Consider the following 22,496-nt stretch of genomic DNA (forward strand, 5'->3'; position numbering starts at 1 on the left):
ACAACACAAAACAGATAAGCAAACAGCTTTAGTGCTCTAATATTCTGTTTATCTGTTTGCTTTTCTAGGTTTAGACTTTCCCAAAATATTTCATGTTTGATGTGCAGTTTCCCACTAGTACATATTACATATAAATTAATAACTATAAAAGTATATAATCAACAATGCATAATCAATAATGTGATCTATAGAATATATATTATATATATGGAATGAGCCTATCATTCAACTATATCTTGCTGTTTTCAGCAAAAGGAGGTAATCCAAATAATCGAACTCACTATCCCCAGAAATAGAATTCTGTCAACTAATTTCTTAAAAAAACTGAAATCAGGGGCACCTGGGTGGCTCAGTGGGTTAAACATCTGTCTTCAGGTCAGGTCATAATCTCAGGGTCTGGTGACTGAGTCCTGCATCTGCCTTCCTGCTCAACAGGGAGTCTGCTTCTCTCTTTCCCTTTGCCTCTGCCCCCAACTCATGCTCACTCTCTCTCTCTCTCTCTCTCTCAAATAAGTAAATAAAATACTTAAAAGGAACAAACAAACAACAACAACAACAACAAAAAACCTGAAATTGTAAAGGGTGAGAGGATTGTTCTCATCTTCCTTCTCAGTCCTAGTCCAGTAAGAAACTGATTTCGGTATGCATGGCTGCTCTAAAGACCAGACTCTCCCTCATATGAGCAGCTCTAAATCCAGGCTTAGGGGAAGAAATAGTATTAGCAGGTTGATTTAATTGCAAATCTACAGCAATACTCTTCACTCTGGCTTCTCAGTAATGAAGTTTATATTTGACCTCTAATCCTCTATTTCATAGGTCTTATTTTTCAATTGCTCCCCAAACTTGGAAAACAAGACTAGTCACCCATCCTACCCACCCTGACCCCCCACCCTGGCCCCAAAGAAAAAAGAAAAATACAACAGTATGTATGAAAAAGTAGTTTTCCATTTAGTTCTTGGCTAACTTTATATGAGGAGTTATGAAAAGATAGATAAGAAAGAAGCAACTGAGGATATGAAAACAAATGCTGCTTGCTACTTATGGTAATTAAGATGGGAAAGAGGACAAGGTAGTTCTTCCTATTCCTCTGCTGCCCAGAGAATAACTTGACAGTCCCTACTACCATGTCAATTTGCACCCAAAAGTGCCCATGCAGTTTGTGGTCTTACAGCTTGTGGGTCCACCAGATAAATGCATTACATTGTTTTATTTATTTATTTATACACAGCATGTCTCCTAGCACTTTTATTCTTTCAATGATTGCTCCAAACCTCACCAATGAAGTACTCATTTGAGACACCTTTGCATTTCTTTAACTTCTCCAACCAGATTATTAAAAACACTTAAGAAATAACTAAAGACCTCTCAATGAAGTAAGAATTCAAGAAAATTGTGTCGTCCTTCAATACATCTAAAATTATTTAGCTGCAAAATCTCTGCTCTCTGTGCCCACTTTGAATCATTCTGGTTTCTAGTCCCTGGGACAGGCTGAGAGCAGCTCACTCTGTGGATAGGTTATCAGCCCGCTAGCATCAGTTACGCACTATGAGACAACATCGTATTGGATGACTAAAGAGTCTGTGTTGGAGTGTAAAAAAGTTAAAAGGTCAAAAAGGTAAACAGAATCAGGGCTATTGAGAGCTTTATAGGTCATTAAAAGGATTTTAAAAACCATATGCTGTCTAGGAGGCAGCCAATATAGAGACTGTAAGATGGAAGAAATATGATCTGTAGATCAAGTCCTCGTAACAACGCTGGCAGCAGCAGCATTCAAAACCATCTGCAGCCAGTTTAGCAAACAATCTGGAATGCCACCAGGAACAAATTAAAATAGTCAATCCTGGAAGAAATGAAAGCCTAGCATGGATGAGTGAAACGTTGCTTGCTGGAGAATGCAGGGCCTGTAATCTTACAATATTCTAGAAACCATAAAAAGAATTTTTCCCTACCAAAGTAATATGGAGATTGAAAGTTAAATTGAGGACCATAAAAAGAAACATGCGTGGCAGAACTGCCACTCCAAGACATTGAACACGAATCCCAATCCCAATGGTCCTGCCAGCATAAGGATAGACCAGGAAGGGATGAGTTTAGTTTTGCTGCAATCTGTAAGGGACATTGCTCACCTGGCCAGCTCTAGAAGTGCAATCATATTGAGGTTGGTCGTTGCTTTAGAGCCAGCATTTAGAATAATATCCCTTGATGATACCTGAAGTGGACTCTTGGATCAGAACTACATAATGATCACAACATGATTTGTTAACATTTATTGAGAATGAACTCATGTCATTCAATAAAATGAATACAATCACTAACATTTATTAAATGTTATTATATGCTAACACAATGAATGGTGTGTGCTTTGTATGAAGTCTAAGGCAATTCTTTTTTTTTTTTTTAATTTTTTCGTTTTTTTTAAATTATTTATTTATTTATGAATTACTATGTTCAATTAGCCGGCATATAGTACATCATTAGTTTTTGAGGTCATCTTCAATAATTCATTAGTTTTGTATAACACTCAGTGTTCATCACCATGTATTACCTCCTTAATTCCCATCACCTGGTTAACCAGTCCCCTTCCCCCCCTTCTTTCTATAACCGTCAGTTACATTCCCAGAGTCCAGAGGTAATTCTAACACCATGAATTACTGTCATGTTTTATATTGTTCCATTTTAGCTGAGGGCCAAGATTTCCTATAACTCTTCTTCCTAACCCCTTAATGATGCTACTGAGAAAGAAATTTCATACTCTGCTTATTGCACTCATGGGAGCAGGCAATTTTTAAGAATGAGCATGAGAACTCAAGCATTGAGGGTACATGTGTGAAAATTGGGGGCAGCAAATATTCCAAATGACATAACAATTGGTCAAGTAATGGTATCATCCCCATTTTATGGATAAGAAAGCCATGGCACCATAAAATGTAGTTGCTTGCACTTTAGAATGTGGAAGAGTCAGAATTTGAACTCTGCTGCTCTGAAATGTTATCAAACAAATCTAACCACACAGTGGTTCCAGATTTAATCTCAAAATCTAGTCTCACATCCCTCCAGCAATGATGAAACCATGAGACAGAAAACAGCTGAAAGATGTCATCCATCCTGGGCCTTGCCTAGGTCTCCTCCCGAGTTCATCAAATTCTGTACTAGTCACTGAATACCTCTTGAGCCAACTCTCTTCTCAGCCTCTCTTTCTCTTTTGCTGTCCTCCACTACTCACTGTTACCAGGATAAATGTAGAAACTGAGGTATCTTGGGGTATGTATCTGAAATTGTCCACAATCCAGAACTTTTAAAGACAAGGTCTTCCACAGGAAGATTAAAACATCTCCACTTCTTTGTCCCATCATTTTCTGCAATGTCAGAACCTCCATATTCAAGTGGAAAAGTTGTCTGCTCCAGTTGCCTGCCAAGGGCCAAGTATAGCCTCTTTTCTCTCTAGGTAGTGTGACCAGGGCATTAAGCAGAGAAGTTACAGAATAAACTTGGCAGTAATAACTTTCGATTTGAGCTCTGCCTCCAAAAGTTATAGAAGTTATATGAAAGAAATTTCATGCTCTGCTTATTGTACTCATGGGAGCAGGCAATTTTTAAGAATGAGCATGGGAATTCTAGCATTGCAGGTATATGTGTGAAAACTGGGGGGAGCAAATATCCCAAATGACATAACAGTGGGTCAAGTAATGGTATCATCCCCATTTTACAGATAAGAAAGCCTTATCATTGTGTGACTTTTCAAAGCTTATTCCCCTTTATTGCAGGAAAGAGTTACAAGTGTTGACCTGCAGTACCATCCTGCTATTTAAGATTTCATGCTCACTCTGTTGGTTTTACTTGCAGGCCCCAAAAGAATATCAACTGCAAATGATTTGAGATTTGGAAATGGGCTTAAACATCTTCAGAAATAACACCCACCCAAGCATGAAGGGGCAGAAATACATATTGCAAAATGGTAATATTTGGTTAAACCACACAGCAACCATGAAAATTTAGTTGAATGTTTTAAGGTTTTTATTTGTTTTATCATGATTCTCAAAAGGGGAACAGTAACAGAAATAACCTACTTGCAAGGAAGCCAAATCTAATATGTAAATTTTGAGAATGATTCAAAAGTCAGTTCAGCATTACATATGATTTTGATATTTTAAGTAGGTGCTTTGTAATTTTGCTCTAAAATATGACATAAAAGATTATTTTAATTTTGAAGAGTGCTATTAGAACTGCATTTGGAGCCAAATTTATGAACATGGAAAGACATTTTGATTTCTCAAAAATGTAGAGTATCAAATTTACATATAGAGATGTCCTTAGTGACATTGATAGCAATTGATTTGGGGAATAAAATTTATAAGAGTTATGCAGTTATTTTTGTCTTTATTGTCTCTGTACATATGAGACATATCAAGGATTAGAATTAAGTGTTTTAATAGCTGATTCAATAGAATGCCTTTGATGATTATTCCATTTAAACTAAATACCAACTGTTAATTCCATAATTTATCAGAATTTCACAGCAAAGAAAGAAACTCAGGCATGAAACTGAAAGATACTGAAGAAAAAAAGTAGATGTCACGTATTCAAAGCTTAAAATTTGTTAAGCACATCCTAAACTCTTTATATTCGGTGTCCATTCAATCAATCCTGTTCTATAAAAAACGTTTTAGAGATAAGAACTCCAACTATAGAAGCCAATGGGCAACAAAAAGTTACCATTTAAAAGTATAAAATTAGGGGCGCCTGGGTGGCTCAGTGGGTTAAAGCCTCTGCCTTCAGCTCAGGTCATGATCCCAGGGTCCTGGGATCCAGCCCAGCATCTGGCTCTCTGCTCAGCAGCGAGCCTGCTTCCCCCCTCTCTCTCTGCCTGCCTTTCTGCCTACTTGTGATCTCTCTCTGTCAAATAAATAAATAAAATCTTAAAAAGACAAAACAAAACAAAACAAAAAAACAAATAGATGCTCCTGGGTAGCTCAGTCATTAAGCGTCTGCCTTCAGCTCAGGTCATGATCCCAGGGTCCAGGGATCAAGCCCCACATTGGGCTCCCTGCTTGGTGGGGAGCCTGCCTCTCCCTCTCCCACTCCCCCTGCTTGTGCTCCCTCTCTCGCTGTGTCTCTGTCAAATAAATAAAATCTTTAAAAAATAAAAATAAAAAAACAAAAGTATAAAATAGATGAGTACTATAAATGTCTAAGTCAATGCTTCATGATCAAGGATTTTGGCATATTCTGTAGATGGCATTGTTATCCCGATGCAATGTCTAAATATTTATTTTAGTATTTTTTTGAAGAACTATCTTCACACTCTTCAAAGCTGGAGATTCCATTATAAAAGCACGTTTGTGTATGCACACATACACACACATACAAATACACATATACTACACTCTGATAATAACTGACATTAATCATGCAGAAATTTGGGCAAATTTGAAAAAAAAATGTCCTTTTCCATGATCCAATGAATCCACTCCTGGCTATAGACTCAAAAGAAACAAAAATACAGACCCAATGAAACTTGTGCATACATGTTCATATCAGTATTAATCATAGTAGAAAAAAATGTAAACAACCCAAGTGTCTATCAACTGATGAATAGATAAACAAAATTTACCATGCTTGTGCAATAGAATGTTATTCAGCAATAAAAAATGATGAAGTACTGATATATGCTACAGCATAAATGATCCTTGAAAACATCAAGCTAAGTGAAAGAAGCCAGTCACAAAAGACATGCTGCATATTTTCATTTATATGAAATGTAGAAATCCATGGAGACACAAAGTAGTTTAGTGAGTCTAGAAACTAGGGAATAGGGAGTGACCACTAAGGAGTAATGAGGTGATCGAATGTTCTAATCTTAGATAGTGGTCATGGTTGCATATCTCTGTAAATATACTAAAAACCTCTGAAGTGAATATTATTAAAAAATTTTTATGGTAAAAGAATTCTATCTCAGTAAAGTTATAAAAATATATAACAGTGACCACATTCAGAATAATATAAATTTGTAAATTTATGAAAACAACATACATCAAGAGGAAAATATTGGGTAGAGGTGTGTGACAAATAAAATTAGACAAATCTGATGCACTTCCAGTCTAGAGGTTATTAACTTTTAAGCATAGCTAACTAATTACCAAAAAAGAGAATATGTGATGATATTAGTTTTTATAGGCAAATGATTACAAATCTAGCTTGATATTTGAAGATCACTTCAGCAAGCAATTTTTAAATATTATGCATTATCATTAGTAAACATGACCAGTATGAAGTGGTAAATAAAAGGAAATCAACTCAAACCAAAAATTAAGCTAATATATATTCTACATTTTATGAGAAGATGTCATTATTTTGACTCTCACATTTAAGACTATTTAAAATAGGTCCATGTAATATTATGTGTGACTCTTTAGGATATGTTACACAAGAAGAAGACTGATATTCATCTGGACCACTGGTATGACAATACCAGTTGTTAAAATAGTGAAATAGTCCATATTGGTTGGTAAACAGCCTCTGCCTCTAGTTTATTAGTGTCTCCCTGCCTTCCAGTTGACCTAAACTCTACCCTAGGCCCCAACTCAGACCTTTATATAAAGCAGCTATAGGGTTGAAAAAGTGGCATGGTTCATGCCAAGTTCCCAAGCAACCTTCCTCCTAAGACCATTGGATACAGAAACCATGTGATGTTGTAAACCTCAAGGATTTAAATTTATTGAAAAGTAGATAAATGAAAGTGTGAGGGAAAATCTTGGAACGAAATTACCTAAACATTTTAAAGGCCATATATGAAAACCCACAGCTAACATCATACTCAATAATGAAACTAAAAGCTTTTCCTTTAAAAACAGATTAAGACAAGGATGCCCACATTTGCCACTTCTACTTAACATAGTCTTAGAAGTCCTAGCCAGAGCAAATAGGTTAGAAAAGTAAAAGGAACCCAAATTGGAAGAAAAAGGTAAAATCATCTCCGTTTATAGATGGTATTATCTTATATACAGAAACTCCACAGATTTCACAAAAAAAGTATTAGAAATAATAAAGGAATTCAGCATTTATTTATAAACATACAAAAATCAAAATCAGTATACAAAAATCAGTTATGTTTCTATACAGTAACATTGAACAATCTGAAAAGAAAATTAAGAAAACAATTGCATTTACAGTAACATCAAAAAGAATAAAATGTTTGGAAATTAACAAAGAGACAGAAGACTTTTACACTAAAAACTATAAAGCATTTCTGAAGGAAATTAAAGAAGACAGAAAAAGAAAAGATATCCTGTGTTTATGGATTGGAAGACTTAATATTGTTAAGATGTCAATACTACCCAACGTTATCTACAAATTCAATGTAATCCTTATCAAAATCCCAATTACTTTTTTTTTTGCAGAACTTGAAAAATTCATTCTAAAATTTATATGGAATATTAAAGGACACTTACTAACCAAAACAACCTTGAAAAAAAGCAAAGCTGAAGCCTTCACACTCCTGATTTTAAAAATTACTACAAAATCTAAAGTAACCAAAAGACTGGTACTGGCATAGAAACAGACATATGGACCTATGGAATAAAATAAAGATCCCAGAAATAAACCCTCACTCATGGTTAAAAGATTTTCAATGAGAGTGCCAAACCCCTCAAATGGGGAGAGGACCTGTCTGAAACAAATGGTATTGAGAAAGCTGGATATCCACATGCAAAAGAATAAAATTGGACCATATACAAATATTAACTCAAGATGGGTCAAAAACCAAAAAGTAAGGCCTGAAATTATAAAAATCTTAAAAGAAAACATAAGGGAAAATCTTTATGACTTTGGATTTCGTGATGATTTATCAGTCATGAAACCAAAAGCATAAGCAAAAATGAAAAATAAATTGGACTACATCAAAGTTAAATTTTTTTTGTACAACAAAAGACATTATAAACAGAGTAAAAGTACAACCCACATAATAGGAGCAAGTTTTGCAAACCATGTATCTGATAAAGCATTGATATCCATAATGTATAGACAACTCCTATAACTCAACAATAAGAAAGCAACCCAACTGAAAATAACTGGGAAAAGGACTAGAATAGACATTTCTCCAAAGAAGATATACAAATCCTCACCCAGTGTATGAAAAGATGCTCAATATAACTAATAATTAAGAAAAAGCAAATAAAAAACACAATGAGATACTGTTTTATACACACTGGGACAGATATTATGAAAAAAAAATAAGAAAACAACAAAATGGTGAGGATATGGAGAAATTGGATTCCTTGTGCATTGTTGGTGGGAATGTAAAATGGTACAGCCACTGTAGAAAACAGTATGATGGCTTCTCAAAAAAATTAAAATATAATTACTGTATGATCCAACAATTCTACCTCTGAATATGTATGCAAAAGAACTGAAAGCAGGAAGTTGAACAGATACGTGTTCATTATTCATAGCAGTATTATTCATAGCAGTATTCATAGCAGTATTATTCACAATTGCCAAAAGATGGAAGCAACCTAGTGTCTGTTGAAGGATGAATGGTTAAACATAATGTGATATATATAATTATATATATATATAGTTATGATTATATATATATGATTATATTATATATATATAAATATGATATATATATATATATATGCACACACACACACACACACACACACACACACACACACACACACACACACAATGTGTTTTATTATCCAGTCCTAAAACGGAGGAATCTGATACATGCTACAACATAGATGGGCCTTGAAGATACTATGTTAAGTGAAATAAGCCAGTAATAAAAAGATAAATATTTTATGATTCCACTTTTATGAGTTACCTGGAATAGTCAAATTCATAAAGACAGAAAGTAGAATGATGTTTCCTAGGAGGTGAGGGGACAGAGAACATGCAGTTAGTGTCTTATAGTACAGAATTTCAGTTGGAGAAGATGAAAAAATTCTGGAGATGGATGGTAGTATGGTGGGGATGGTTCTTTAAGTGATGGTTGTACAACAATGTGGATATACTCAATGCCATAAAACTGTACACTTAGAAATAGCTGAAATAGTAATATTTACATTATGTAATAAAAGTTTATTTTTATGTTTATTGTGGTAGCAAGCATGGAATTCACTAAATCAAAGATGGTGCCACTAGAAAAATAGAGCTCAAGAAGCTCAAGAAGCTTATCCTTGTAAGTCCAGAACTAAGGACTCAGGGGAACCAAGAAGAGTTGAAGCTGTAGGCAACACTCTGAAGTTGATATCCCATAAGACCCCATGTGGTAGTTTGCAAAGGCTACCATAACAGAATACTACAGACTTGGTGACTTAAACAACAGAAATTTATTTTCTCACAGTTTTGAAGGGTGAAAGTCCAAGATCAAGTTGTCAGCAGGGTTGGTTTCTGGTGAGACCTCTCTTCCTTGTTTGCTTCTGGTTGCCTTCTCACTGCCTTTCCTCCAAGCATGCACACTCCTGGTGTCTTTTTTCCTTCTTTTATGAACACAGTTCTATTGGATTAGGGCCCTGCTCTTAGGACCTCATTATTTCTTAATTGCTCTTTAAAGGACCTATCTCCAAAAACAGTCATAGTGGGAGTTAGGGCTTCAAAATATAAATTTAGGAGGACACAATTCAGTAGATAACAGATTCCTACATACTCTCACATGGCATCATCATCATAGACAAATTGCTGACCAAATTCTAACAATTATTATGCTAGCGAGCATACAAAATTATTTGCTATTTGATAATAAAGTAACCATGATTATGTTGTCAACTGCATAGAAATTTTCAAGATAGTAAATTAGTTGAAAATGCAGTGTCTAGTTATTCTCTGGGGGAAAATTCAAGTTCAATTATTCAATAAAAAAGCTCAGAGCATTGCACCTTTGCATAGTACCACATCCATCAGACCAGATAACTGCACCTTCATCCATCATTTGATACAGTCAAAATAAAATTGTTATAACAGAACATCAATGTAGATGGCTTTGAAACTAAATACTTCATTTCAATAAATGTCTTGGCTGCTCCTATGATTCCATCTTACAATGCATTAACATTATCTGTGGCCCACAACCCGCTCCTCTCAAATTCTCTGTTAATTAAAGTTTAAGAACATTTGATTTGATAGACAAAACAGAAGCTTCTTCAAACCCAGAGGCTGTATACTAAAAGCATATTTTCTGTCTTGGCCAGTTTTTTAGTGTCCAGCTTTCAAAAAGTGGTAGGTTGCTATCTTGCTGGTCATGAAACCACACTACATACTCTGCCCCATCTTACCCACATTAACCTGAGGTCCAAAAACACTAATTCACTCTTGTCACTTATGACCTATCCAGTTTTGTTTTTGTTTTTGTTTTTGTTTTTTAGATTTTATTTATTTATTTGACAGATCACAAGCAGGCAGAGAGGCAGGCAGAGAGAAAGGAAGGGAAGCAGGCTCCTTGCAGAGCAGAGAGTCTGATGCAGGGCTCGATCCCAGGACCCTGAGATCATGACCTGAGTCGAAGGCAGAAGCTTAACCCACTGAGCCACCCAGGTGCCCCCCTATCCAGTTTTTCAGTGTATCCCAAATATTTAAAGATCCTAAAGCTATTCTCTATCACATCCATCATTATATTATTTTTAAAATCAGGATTTGCCAGTTGAGGGTAGCCAATTATTTATATTAATAAAGCAATTTTTAAAATTTACTTACAGGAAGAAATAAAATATAGGAAATACTCCATTTCACAACTGACTTCTCACTACTGCAGCAAACAAACTATTTCTTTCTGGATAGTTTGGTTTTTTAGGGAAAACTTTTAAATGCTTTTTCTGTTGTTATCTTATTTAAAATCAGTTTACTTTGTAAACAAAACTAACATTACCACTAATAGGACATCATTATGTTATTAAATTTTAGACTATTGATAACAGATGCTTGTTGATCGCTCACTTTGTTCCTAAGAAATTAACTGAGATTTCTGGAAAGCCCTATTATCATGGAGAAATACCCCATAATACATGCACATTACAATGTACATTACAATTACAAATTAAAGGCACTTGATAGATAATAATTATAATAAAATAATAATTATTATATTCATCTTTCTGTTCTGCAACTAAGATTCAAGTAAAACATTATTTTTATATAAAATAGATACAGTTTCTGCCTTCAATAAGAAATCATTCAACATATAGTTATTGAGCATACACTATGAACAAGTCTCAGCAATGACCTCTGAGAATAAATAGGTACATAAACCAACAGCTTTGGAAATGGCTAACAAAAAAAAACAAGATTCATTTTTCTAATTACAGATCCTTTGGAACCCCCTCTGCCCTCATAGAACTTAAAGCCAATTTGCATGACTCACAGCATAATATTTTGAGTGAGATTTACCTTCAGTATTCCATCACCATCACTAGTACAAAATTACTACCAGTACCTATTTCTTTATCATGTGGTTCTATCATTACTGGAAAATATTAAAGACATGAAGAGATCTGGTCTCGGTTTCTTCTTGAAGGCTCTTAAGTTTGACTCACTCTTCATCAACTCCTCCAGCACTTCCTGAAAGAGAAAAATAGAAGTGGTTAGCCAAAGGCAAGAATATCAAATGAAGAAGAAGTTGTGCTCACTCAACTCTTTTTAGCTCACTGACATTTCACATACATTAAAAAAATAAATAAATAAAGAGGAGAAAAGAAAAGGATAAGAGAGAAAGAGAAAAACCACCTCTTCTGAGCTACAGTAGCCCAGTAAAAAATATAAGAACAGTCAGCTCTGTTAGAGTTCTCTTTTGAGAATTTGTGGTTGGAGAAAAGGAAGATCAAAAAGGAAAAAGTCCTCCTTCAATATTATGTTTTGTAAAGAATTTCCCAAAGACTTCCAGCTTTCCTGTAGAAAAGAATCAGGGTTCATTGATTCAAATGGTCATTTTTGCCTTTGGGATTAAAATCCGAGGAACCTATATCTTTATTTTAGCTATAAACCTTAAAAGGTGGTGGTTGACTACAGATGAGAGAAGATATTGGTTTGATTCAGGGCTTTTCTGCAGTTCAATGAAAAAAGTTCTTTATTGTAATTCCATTGAACTCAGCACTGTATTATATTACCGGGCCAAAAATATCTTCAGACATGCTTTTAAATGTAAGAATGTTGTTATTAGAGTTAAAATATACAGTTTACAAGTATTTAATCTCAATCTAGTTGACTAAAATTATACACATTTATCAATTTGGATATTAATTAATCTCAAGTACAATAAAATAGCATTAAATCACCAAAATTATTTTTTTGATCTATTGCAGTAAACAGTACAACAGAATTTGAAAATAAAATACAGAGGCTGTCTGATGCAATTTCATTTAGACTAACTCGAGTTTTATTTTGAATATCAGGAAACTGACCAAAATTGGGATGCTACAGAGCTTTCTTCAAACAATTGCACATAGGTACAGTTATATATCATGGTTAATCTTTAAAAAAATGAAGAGGAAGCTTAACTCTAAGGCATTTACACATACCAAATTTGAAGCTGATAATCACAAATATTTATTCTGAAAATTTTGCCTCGGGACTTGGCTGAGTCTCCACTGGATTGCTGCAAGTTAATATCAATCTTGCTTCACAGTGCCCAGAAATCCAAGTCCTAAAGGAGATCTCCTTTCAGTTTTATTCTCATTCCTTTTGTTAAATTATATTTTTGAAAAATACTATAAACTGACTTATTTATACCCTTTATAAAATAGAAACAATAGCATTTGGTCCTTTCCTTGTTTGGATAGAGCATAAATACATGAAATGGTAAAATAGAGAGTTTCAGCAAATACTATCCCAAAATCAGTAAGAATTTTCTCTGAGCACAAAAGTGATCTTCAAAACAGCATAAATCACAAAATCATCCATCATTTAACAAATATGAATTGAACACTTTCTCTATTTAAGACATTGTGATTCATAACATACAAAATGAAGCATTGGTGGTATAGTGGTGAGCATGGCTGTCTTCCAAAATGAATAAAGCAGGGTCCCTTTCCTAAAAATGTCACCATCTAATAAGGGAAGTACATAAATAAATACAGGAAGGTAAATTCTATAGGTGTATTTAGGTCCTCAGAGCTTAATGGTAAGCTTAATCTGAAGATACCAAGAGAGAAATTGATAAGAAGTGATGTTCAGAGTCTTGAAGGAGAATCCTCCAGCTCATCCACAAAATAGGAGAAGGAATGTTGTGTGCAAAGACACAGAGACATGGGGGTTATGAATGTAGTGTGGTATGACTAAACATTAAGTGTATGTGTGGGGATTGTATGAATCAGTGCTCCTTTTTTGCAAGAGATAGAAATATAGCTCAAATGAACTTAAACATAAAAAAGGAAACCTGTTGATTTAAAAACAAAGTTAGACTTTGGGACAATGGGATCCATGAATAGAACTTCTATTAGGACTCTGCTTCTCCGTCTTTCTTTCTTTGGGTCTCTAATCTCGGCTTTGTTTTACATTTTTTGAGTCTTTTTCACTATACATGGAGTTTTCCAAAGGGTAGAGAATGCAACCACAGGGATTTAAGGACTCACATTCTACCCATTCCACCAACAGAGAAGAAAGCCAGCTCTAGAATAAGAATTTCCATAGGACTAAAAAAATAGTCCCAGTTTGAGTCTTATAAAAGGGAGCAAATATGAGAGCTACAACAGGATAATAGAAAACATAATTACAAAAGTAAGCCATGATCAGATCTTTGAGAATCTTTTGTGTTACACAAAATTTGGATTTCATCCTATGGTTAAAAGGAACAAGTGAAGGATTTTAAACAGGGGAGTAATAGGATCAGATTTCCATACTTAGAACATGGAAGTTAATTGGGTAAGGAGAGAGAGGGTTGGGTTGATGGGAGATGGTTGCAATGATTTATGTTTGAGATGATAATGGTTTGAACTGAGAAATAGCAGTGGTAATGTAGAATAAATAGAACACATAGAAATTAGTATTTACTAATCATAGCTATCTAAGAGGGAAAGCTATATAGAATGACTAAAAGATTTTTTCTTTGGATGCTAGGTAAATAATGGTACCCATAATCAGAATGAGAACTATATAAAGAGAAGAGAGATGAATTCATTTTGAACAAGTTGAGGGTCAGGGGAAATATCAAGTTGATGTCCATGGGGCATCTTGGATGTCTAAGTGTGTAGCTCAGAAGACAAGTCAGCTAAGTTGGGGAATATTCACTTAGAAGCCATGGAGAAGGATGAGGTAGCAGAAGAATGTAAGTTGAGAAAAGAAGTGAACAAGCTACATACCTTTTTTATCTTTTTTTTTTTAAAGATTTTTTTTTTTTTTTATTTGACAGAGAGGGAGAGAGAGAGAGAGAGATCACAAGCAGGCAGAGCAGCAGGCAGAGAGAGAGGGTAAGCAGGCTCCCTGCCAAGCAGAAAGCCCAATGTGGGGCTCGATCCCAGGACCCTGAGATCATAACCTGAGCTGAAGGCAGAGGCTTAACCGACTGAGCCACCCAGGTGCCCCCCTTTTTTATCTTAAAAGATGAGTGTAATGAGCCCAGTTGACTAGACTGAACTTTATTTTCCAGAATTCCTTTCTCTTGTATATTTTCAATTGTGGTGGACTGGAGATTCTTCTGCTGGAGCTGGGGGGCAGAAAGGAGATGGTAGTTATTTTGTTTTTGTGGCCAAATGTGTGATCTTTCATGAACATATTCTATGTGTTCTTGAGAAGAATGTTCTGCTCTTGTTGGGTGGAATGTATTGTGTATGTCAATTAGGACCAATTTGTCTACAGTGTTTTTCAAGTCCTCTGTATCCTTATTGATCTGTCTGACAGAGCTACCTATTATTAAAAGTAGAGTATTGAAGTCTCCTACTCTTATTTGTTTCTGTCTATATATCCCCTCTTCAATTCTGTCAATATTTGCTTCATTCATTTGAGTGCTCTGCTGCAAGGTACAAATATATTTATATGTGTTATGTCTTCCTTGTGAGTTGATTATATATGATTATATAATGTCCTTCTTTATCTCTTGTAACAACCTTTGACTGATTTTGTCCAATGTAAGTATATCTACCCCTACTCTGTTTCAGTTACTATTTACATGAAATATCTTTTTCTGTTCTTTCACTCTTGGCCTGTGAATGTCATTATGTCTAAAGTGAGTCTCTTAGACTGCACGTGGTGGCAATTTTTTTTCATCCATTCATCTATTCTGTGTCTTTTGTCTGCGGAGTTTAAACCATTTATATTTGAAATAGTTAGTATCAGGAAAGGACCTTATATTGCTATTCTGTTCATTGGCCTATGTATCTCCTATAGTTATTTTGTACTTTTCCTCTCTCTCGTTGCTTCCCTTTGTGTTTTATTGGTTTTTTTTGTAATGACATATTTTGATTCCTTTTTCATTTTCTTTTGCACGACTTCTATAGGTGTTTCCTTGGTGGCTACCATGCAGATTATGCAAAATGTCTTCTAGTTATAATAATCTATTTTAAAATGATAACAACTTAACTTTAAACTGATAACAACTTAAACCTCTACTCCTTTACATCCCCCTTCACCGTTGTATATTATCGATGTCACAAATTATAGCTATTTAATTTTATCCATTAACATAGTTTTATAGTTACATATTTGTGTATCTATCATTTAAATGCTAAATCTAAATTGAAAATGATTATGCAACACCATTCCAGTGTCATAGGATTCTGTATTTGTCTATATATTTACCTTTACTAGAGAGCTTTGTATTTTTATATACTTTCATGTTACTGCCTAACATCCTTCCATTTCAACTTCAAGGAATTCCTATAGCAATTCTTGTAAGGGATGCCTAGTGGGATGATGAACTCACTCAGCTTTTTTTAATTTTTTTTAATCTGAGAAGTTCTTTAATTCTCCTTTATTTTTTGAAGGACAGTATTGCTCAATGAAGTATTCTTGGTCGGCAGTTTTGTTGTTATTGTTTTTTTTTTTTTTTCTTTTATCACGTTGAATATATCATCCCACTCCCTTCTGGCTTGAAATGTTTCTGCTGAGAAGTGTTCTGAGAATCTTATGGGAGCTCCCTTTTATGTAATGTATCACTTTTCTTTTGCAGCTCTCAAGATTCTTTCTTTGTTGTTTTTTTTTTAATTATAATATGTCTCATGCATTTGTCCTCCTGACTCAAATTACCCATGAATACACTGAAAAATAGAATTCCTGGACTTACAAACCCAAGAGCCAGACCTCCATTCCTCATCAGTTTACTTTCCGGAGAGGCCCTTTTCAAAAGGCAACCTGTGAGCAGCTTGAGTGTCTTCCTTCCTTTTAGCTGAATTCCTTACTTTTCAATGTTTGTTAAATAAGTGAATGAAGGAATGGCCAGAGAGCATCTTTAAATGACTGTTCTGTAGTCCAATTCAACAATATGGATTAAATTTGTAGGATCTTGAGCTTCTTTGAAAGAAGAATCATTTGAAACCAAGGGAGTGTAATGAAACAGGGCATAAATAATATTGTCCCAGAAACATTTTTCTAACATCTTGCTTTCTTTTTGAAGACTTCTCACAAAAATTTTTCAAGCATTGACAATACTGTTGCTCTGCTACACTATTCTAAGAGAAGGCACTGAACCAGAAGATGGTTTTAGCGGTTATATGGCATGATGGTACCGTCTCTAAGTTCTATGGACTCATTTACTGAGGGGTTTTGTGTATGTACGGTCATGGACTTAACAGATTGGACACATCTAGGTATAGATGTCCTCCTAAGCTTTCTTTTTGTAAGAGGTTGATTGATTTCTAAAAAATAAAATGAAATAAAATAAAATATTCTTATCATTTTCATCATATGCAAAAATACGGTTTGCCAAGTACTTGTTCAAAATATGTCTCCTCCAAAATATCCTAGCTCTACAGTTCATTTCAGAGTAGTATCAGATTATATCTTTGAGAAGATAAAGTGATCCACTTAGTGATTTTCCTTAAGTATCATGACCATAGACAAGAAAATCTATTATTTAAGTTTTAAAAATAGCAACAGAAAACAGTGGTTTCTTGGTGATAGATTCTACTTAATATCCTCGATCTTCAGTACAAAACCAGTATTGACCAGGATTATGTATAAATTTTCTATTTAGAAAAAAGTCTAAGTGCACATATTTCAAAAATCTCAATTTGTGTTAAATGAAATAAATATACAGATCAGGCTATGTAAACTTCTCTGGTTTAGTTAGTGTATGCAAAGTAAGTTTATGCAGCTGAATTAATCACAAACTCAAGCTAATTCTTTTTGCATCCCTATTAATCAAGTTAGGGTTTCTGTTCTATGAATGTAAACACAGAAAGGTCAACAATTTTGCAAGGGCACATTCCAGGGCATGGGAATTAAGTGAAAAGTCATCTTTCATTCCCTTGCTGGACTAAAAACAGCCTCCAACCTCAAAACTGAATTTTAGATAATATGGAATGTGCTGTATTCACAGAGCATACAAGTTTCTGAGCAACAATGAAGATAATTTATTAGAGGATTGTCAGCCAAGTCTGCAATGATTCTTTGATTAGTGAAAAGTGGTTTTGCATGTTATGCCCTGGGATATTTCTTTAAATTTTTTTTTTCCTCCAAGAGGATTTTGTGGATTGTACTAATGCTCCACATGCTGATATTTTAGTATAAGATTTGCTACATGGTGTGCCAAAGGTGATGAACAATAAACCAGATAGCTTAAATTAATTTAGAACGTTTGTGTTTTTCTCTAAGGAAGAAAATATTATTTTAGAAGCCTTCATAAAGGATGGCAATGGGGAAATTGTCTAAAGCAGAGCTCTTTTTAACTCTTAAAGTTTTAGAATGTGACCATTTTGAAAAAAATATAGTTTTAGAATGTGACCATTTAAAAAAATATATTAGATGGGGTGATTTTTGCACTTTAAACCTGCTACATAAAACTTTATAGACCACAAACCCATCTTGTTCTCTTAGATACATCAAACAACAGCTATTGTTTCTTCATTGTGGGAAATACAAGGCTTCATCAGATCAGCCAAAAGAATTTCAAGTGAAAACACTCCTCAGCTCCAAATGTGTGCAGTAGCTTTAGACAACCTATTTCTTTGAATCAAATAATTAAGTATGGCAACTAAGAAATATTGTCTGCCTTTTGAGTCAGGTTGCAATTCCCCTCTAATTTCTACAAAATTATGGTTTTGTCCAATTTTCTGATATTCTAGTTATTTAACAGATCCCTGAATGGATAACCTGCAGTTAAAGTCACCCAGGTGGGGCACCTGGGTGGCTCAGTAGGTTAAAGCCTCTGCCTTCAGCTCAGGTCATGATCCCAGGGTCCTGGGATCGAGGCCCGTGTCGGGCTCTCTGCTCCGCAGGGAGCCTGCTTCCTCCCCCCCCTCTCTCTCTGCCTGCCTCTCTGCCTACTTGTGATCTCTCTCTGTCAAATAAGTAAAAATCTTAAAAAAAAAAAATTTTTTTTAATTAAAAAAAAAAAAAGTCACCCAGGGCATTTGAAAACCAATATAATAGGAGTGCATGGGTGGCTCAGTTCGTTAAGCATCCAACTCTAGGTTAAGGCTCAGGTCATGATCCCAGGGTCATGAGATAGAACCCCACATCGGGCTCCATAATCAGCATGGAGTCTGCTTAAGATTCTCTCTGTTCCTCTCCCTTTGCCCCGCCCTTTGCTCACATGCACACTCTAAATAAATAAATAAAATCTTAAAAAACAGTAATGCTTGAAAATGAATATATTACTTTGTTCATTAATTTCTTTATTCAACCATTGGACAAATGTGTGTTGGACCCTTCATCAAGCTAATCATCATACTAGATATTTGAGTTATGGCTGTGGATGTAGAGAACAAATGAGGCATTATCCCTATTTTCTATAAGTTTATAAATTAGCAGGTTTACTAGTGAATTTATTTTTTTTTTTCCAAAGACCTTTGGAATGCTCTCCTGTGGGAGATCTCAGTTCTATCTGACCCAAGTGGTTCCCTCAGTTTTGCCAAACGTGTGCTTCTCTGGAATTCTCAACACTGGTAAGCACAATCCAATAAGGACTATTGCTGCTGTGCACTAAAAATAAGCTGCCTTACCACTATTGATCTATTTCTCACCCCATTTCCCTTCCTGATCCAAAATAGTTCCCACAATGGAACCAAAGGACAGTACCCTTATCTAAACAAATCTGTGGAGTCCTGTGTCTTTATTGTGCTCACTTATCCCATGAAGCCAACTGTCTGTCCAGTGAAACTTAGATCCCCTTCCTTCCCCAGCTCCTAAAAGACACTTGCTAGCTGAGCCTCCACCAGCAGCAGTACCAGCAAGGAACTATTGTCATCTTGGGATAGAACTGCTACTGTTGAGATAGATATCACAACTTCTGTCTTAGAGGGACTTATAGCTTAATTCCAGACTTTAACGTCACTATGACTGCCCCTGTTTTAGGACTTTCTCACATATCTATGTCTAGAGCTTCCTGATACCCTGATTGGCACTCCCACTTGGGTGTCACAGCCCAACTGGTCACTGGAATATGGACACGTCATCCCAAGCTTCTGCTTTGGGAGCCGATCTAATCTCAGACACTTTGACATCCAGATTGGCAATATGAAATAGATAGACCTATGTGCATTTGGCCAAAAGAGTTTCTTGCAGGCCTTGCAGTAAGGCATTGAGTAACTGGCTCACTTGTCATGGGCTCTAGGAGTGGTACATGACACGTCAGCTTTTCTAAGCTGAAGGCAGTTCATCTGTATCACCCTTTAACCTAAAGCAAGTGTAGAGAGCTCACGTATTCAATGCTTAGCAGGAGACAGGCTCTGTGCTAGGAATTCTGCATTCATTAGTAGTAATCTTCATTTAAAAATTCTTCTACAGGATACATACAGATAAGCGTTTGTCACCCAAGGACACAAAGTCAAACTTCAAACTGGCTTCAGCTTTCTGGTTGTGGTTCTAATGCCCTGATGGGGCCAATGCACTACCATGAAACCAGCCTATTTGCTCAGACATGTTTAATTTTCATGGTTCTTGCCAGTTCCTTTCCCTAAGACTAAAACCTGTTCTCTAGTACCCCCAAGACATTCTCAAAGATCCTGCTTTCATCTGGAAAGACTTAATTGAGTCCTGATTCTGCAATTTACCTGGCTGAAAAGATCACCATCCTCTGACGGTTCAAACTGCTGCTGAGTCCACCCCCGCAACAGATCTAAGTCTTTGGGTGAAGTTAATGTGAGTGATATTGATGAAAGTGGCTGGTTTTGAAGCTATCAGACTCTATGCTAGGATCTTTACAGTTAGTAGGTCATTTATTCCTCGTAAAAGTTCTAAATTATATCATTGTTATCTCTGGTTTATTATGAATGGGGCCCAGAAATGTTAAGCCATTTGCCTGAGACCTATGACTAGAAACTGGATTCAAACTCAGTTTAGCTTTTGCCACAATCCATGTTCTGACCCTTAGGAATTATTGTGATACAGACTCCATGTAGGATTTAGGGTGGCAAACATCCTTATTCTCCTGGCACTCTACTGATTTTAACTGAGACCTACATCTCGGGAAACACCTCAATCTCAGAAAAGCCAGGCCTGTTGGCAACCCTGGCCTGTGTTAGAAGACTTAACTCTGGCCCATTCTCTTTTCTCAGTGGTACAACAGAGCCAGGCCTGCGGTAAGCCCAACGCAGCAGTGGGCATTTGAGGGTGGAAGTTACTCCTACTGGGGGTAACTGAAGGAAGCTTAGGGACGTCTACGCCTCTGGCTTTGAGAGTTACCAAATTTTGAGTAGTAATCTTCAGATTGCTGTGGCAAGGAACTCAGGGAGCACTGAGAAGAAATGTCCCTTCACTCACATATTTGTTCTTTGCACTATTGGTTTATGTCTTCAGTAGTGAACAGAAGGGACAACAGTCTTCAGCTGAGTCCAAGTTGTCGCTCGTGACAGTCTTCAGATCTGAACCAGTCCTTAGTGAAATGACCTAACTTAACCTTCTCTTACTCCTTTCTCTGTCCCATCCAAGGCATAGGTTCTGGAATATATTATTATGGAAGCCATCTACAACTTCAGAACCTATAAGCTCTGTGGATTGCTCATGGCTAGATCCATGATCAGGTGGGCAACAGAGGACCATTTACCATGAAGCTATTAAAGCTTAACCCTCAGAGCCCTGCACCTGGAAGGGTCCTTTCCAAGTCCCCAAGAAAGACTTCAGCAATGTGTTGACATGATGGAAGTTTTGGGTTCAACATTTACAAAAGTAGGACATATTAACTTCAGCTGGTGAAGACTGGTTTCTCTTTCCAACTATGCCTTCATCACACTTCACCTGTAGCAGCCCACTTCCACATGGCTGTGACTATTTTTTGGGATCTGGCTACAGAGAAATTAAGCTGGGAATATTCCATATTAAATGAAATATGGAAGGATCTTTTGGAAGTTTCAAGAAAACAAATGGAAATTTCAGATAATTTGGCTTTATATTTTTTTCTGTTTTAAAATTTACCTATAAAATAAATTTTAAAACTCAGATAAAAATCAGCGGTGCAGAACAGAGAATCAAAAATATGTGCAAGGAAATCAAGAACAAGATCCTACAATGAAAACGGAGTTGCAGCACAACAAAAATTCACATAATATCAAAAGCAGTAATTTTTTTGTAAGAGAAGATCATTTCCAAATAAAAATAATAAGTAGGCACTTGGTTTGCTTGAGAATCCATCCAATTAATGAAAAGAAGTAAATCATAAGAAAACATTTTTTAAAAGTGTAAGTTACCTGCTGATATAACCAATATGAAGACAGTGACAAAGATAATAAAGTACTCAGACATTCTATAAATGGAAGTGGGTGATAGACTCGTTGTGTCCCTGCCTCACTCAGAAACTACTAAAGTTCCTGTGAAAGGGAAGTGGAATTTCTTAAGAACATAATGGGTGGAGAAGAGAAAACCTATCATGGCTATGAAGACTTTGAGGCCATGTATGTCATATCAATACCTTCGGATGGTCATGAATTTATTGTAAAAAGACAACATGCACTAACATCCGGAACAATAAAAGCCATGTTGAATGGCCCATGTCAGTTTGCTGAGAATGAAGTTAATGAAGTCAGTTTTAGAGACATCCCTTCACATGCACTATGGAAAGTTTGCATGTATTTTACCCACAAGGGTCGCTACACTAACAGCTCCATGGAGATTCCTGAATTCCCAACAGCACCTGAAGTTTCCCAGGAACTGCATGATGGCTGCCAACTTCCGAGGCTGTTAAATAAGGTCAATTATAATAAACTGTTAACTTTTTTCAGTATTTAATACCTACAATTCAGTAATTTTTTCATATATAGCATGCTGCCTGTGTGCAGTTGAACTTTAAAGTTCATGGTAAAGCAGATTATCTTCTGTACTTCTGTGTGGCAATCAAGTTGAAATTTGTCTGTTACATCATCAAATTAAGTTCACTTTCATAAATTGAGAAATAAACAAATATTCCAATTTGTTTA

General features: G+C 35.7%; 1 pseudogene; it reads left to right on the forward strand.

Moving 5' to 3' along the window:
* The first annotated feature begins 21,924 nt into the window (after positions 1–21,924).
* Positions 21,925–22,264, forward strand: LOC111146793 (annotated as a pseudogene).
* The last annotated feature ends 232 nt before the right edge of the window (positions 22,265–22,496 follow it).

Source organism: Enhydra lutris, unplaced genomic scaffold (genome assembly GCF_002288905.1).
Source record: "Enhydra lutris kenyoni isolate GAN:26980312 unplaced genomic scaffold, ASM228890v2 scaffoldscaffold14, whole genome shotgun sequence".
In the NCBI taxonomy this organism is placed as follows: domain Eukaryota; kingdom Metazoa; phylum Chordata; class Mammalia; order Carnivora; family Mustelidae; genus Enhydra; species Enhydra lutris.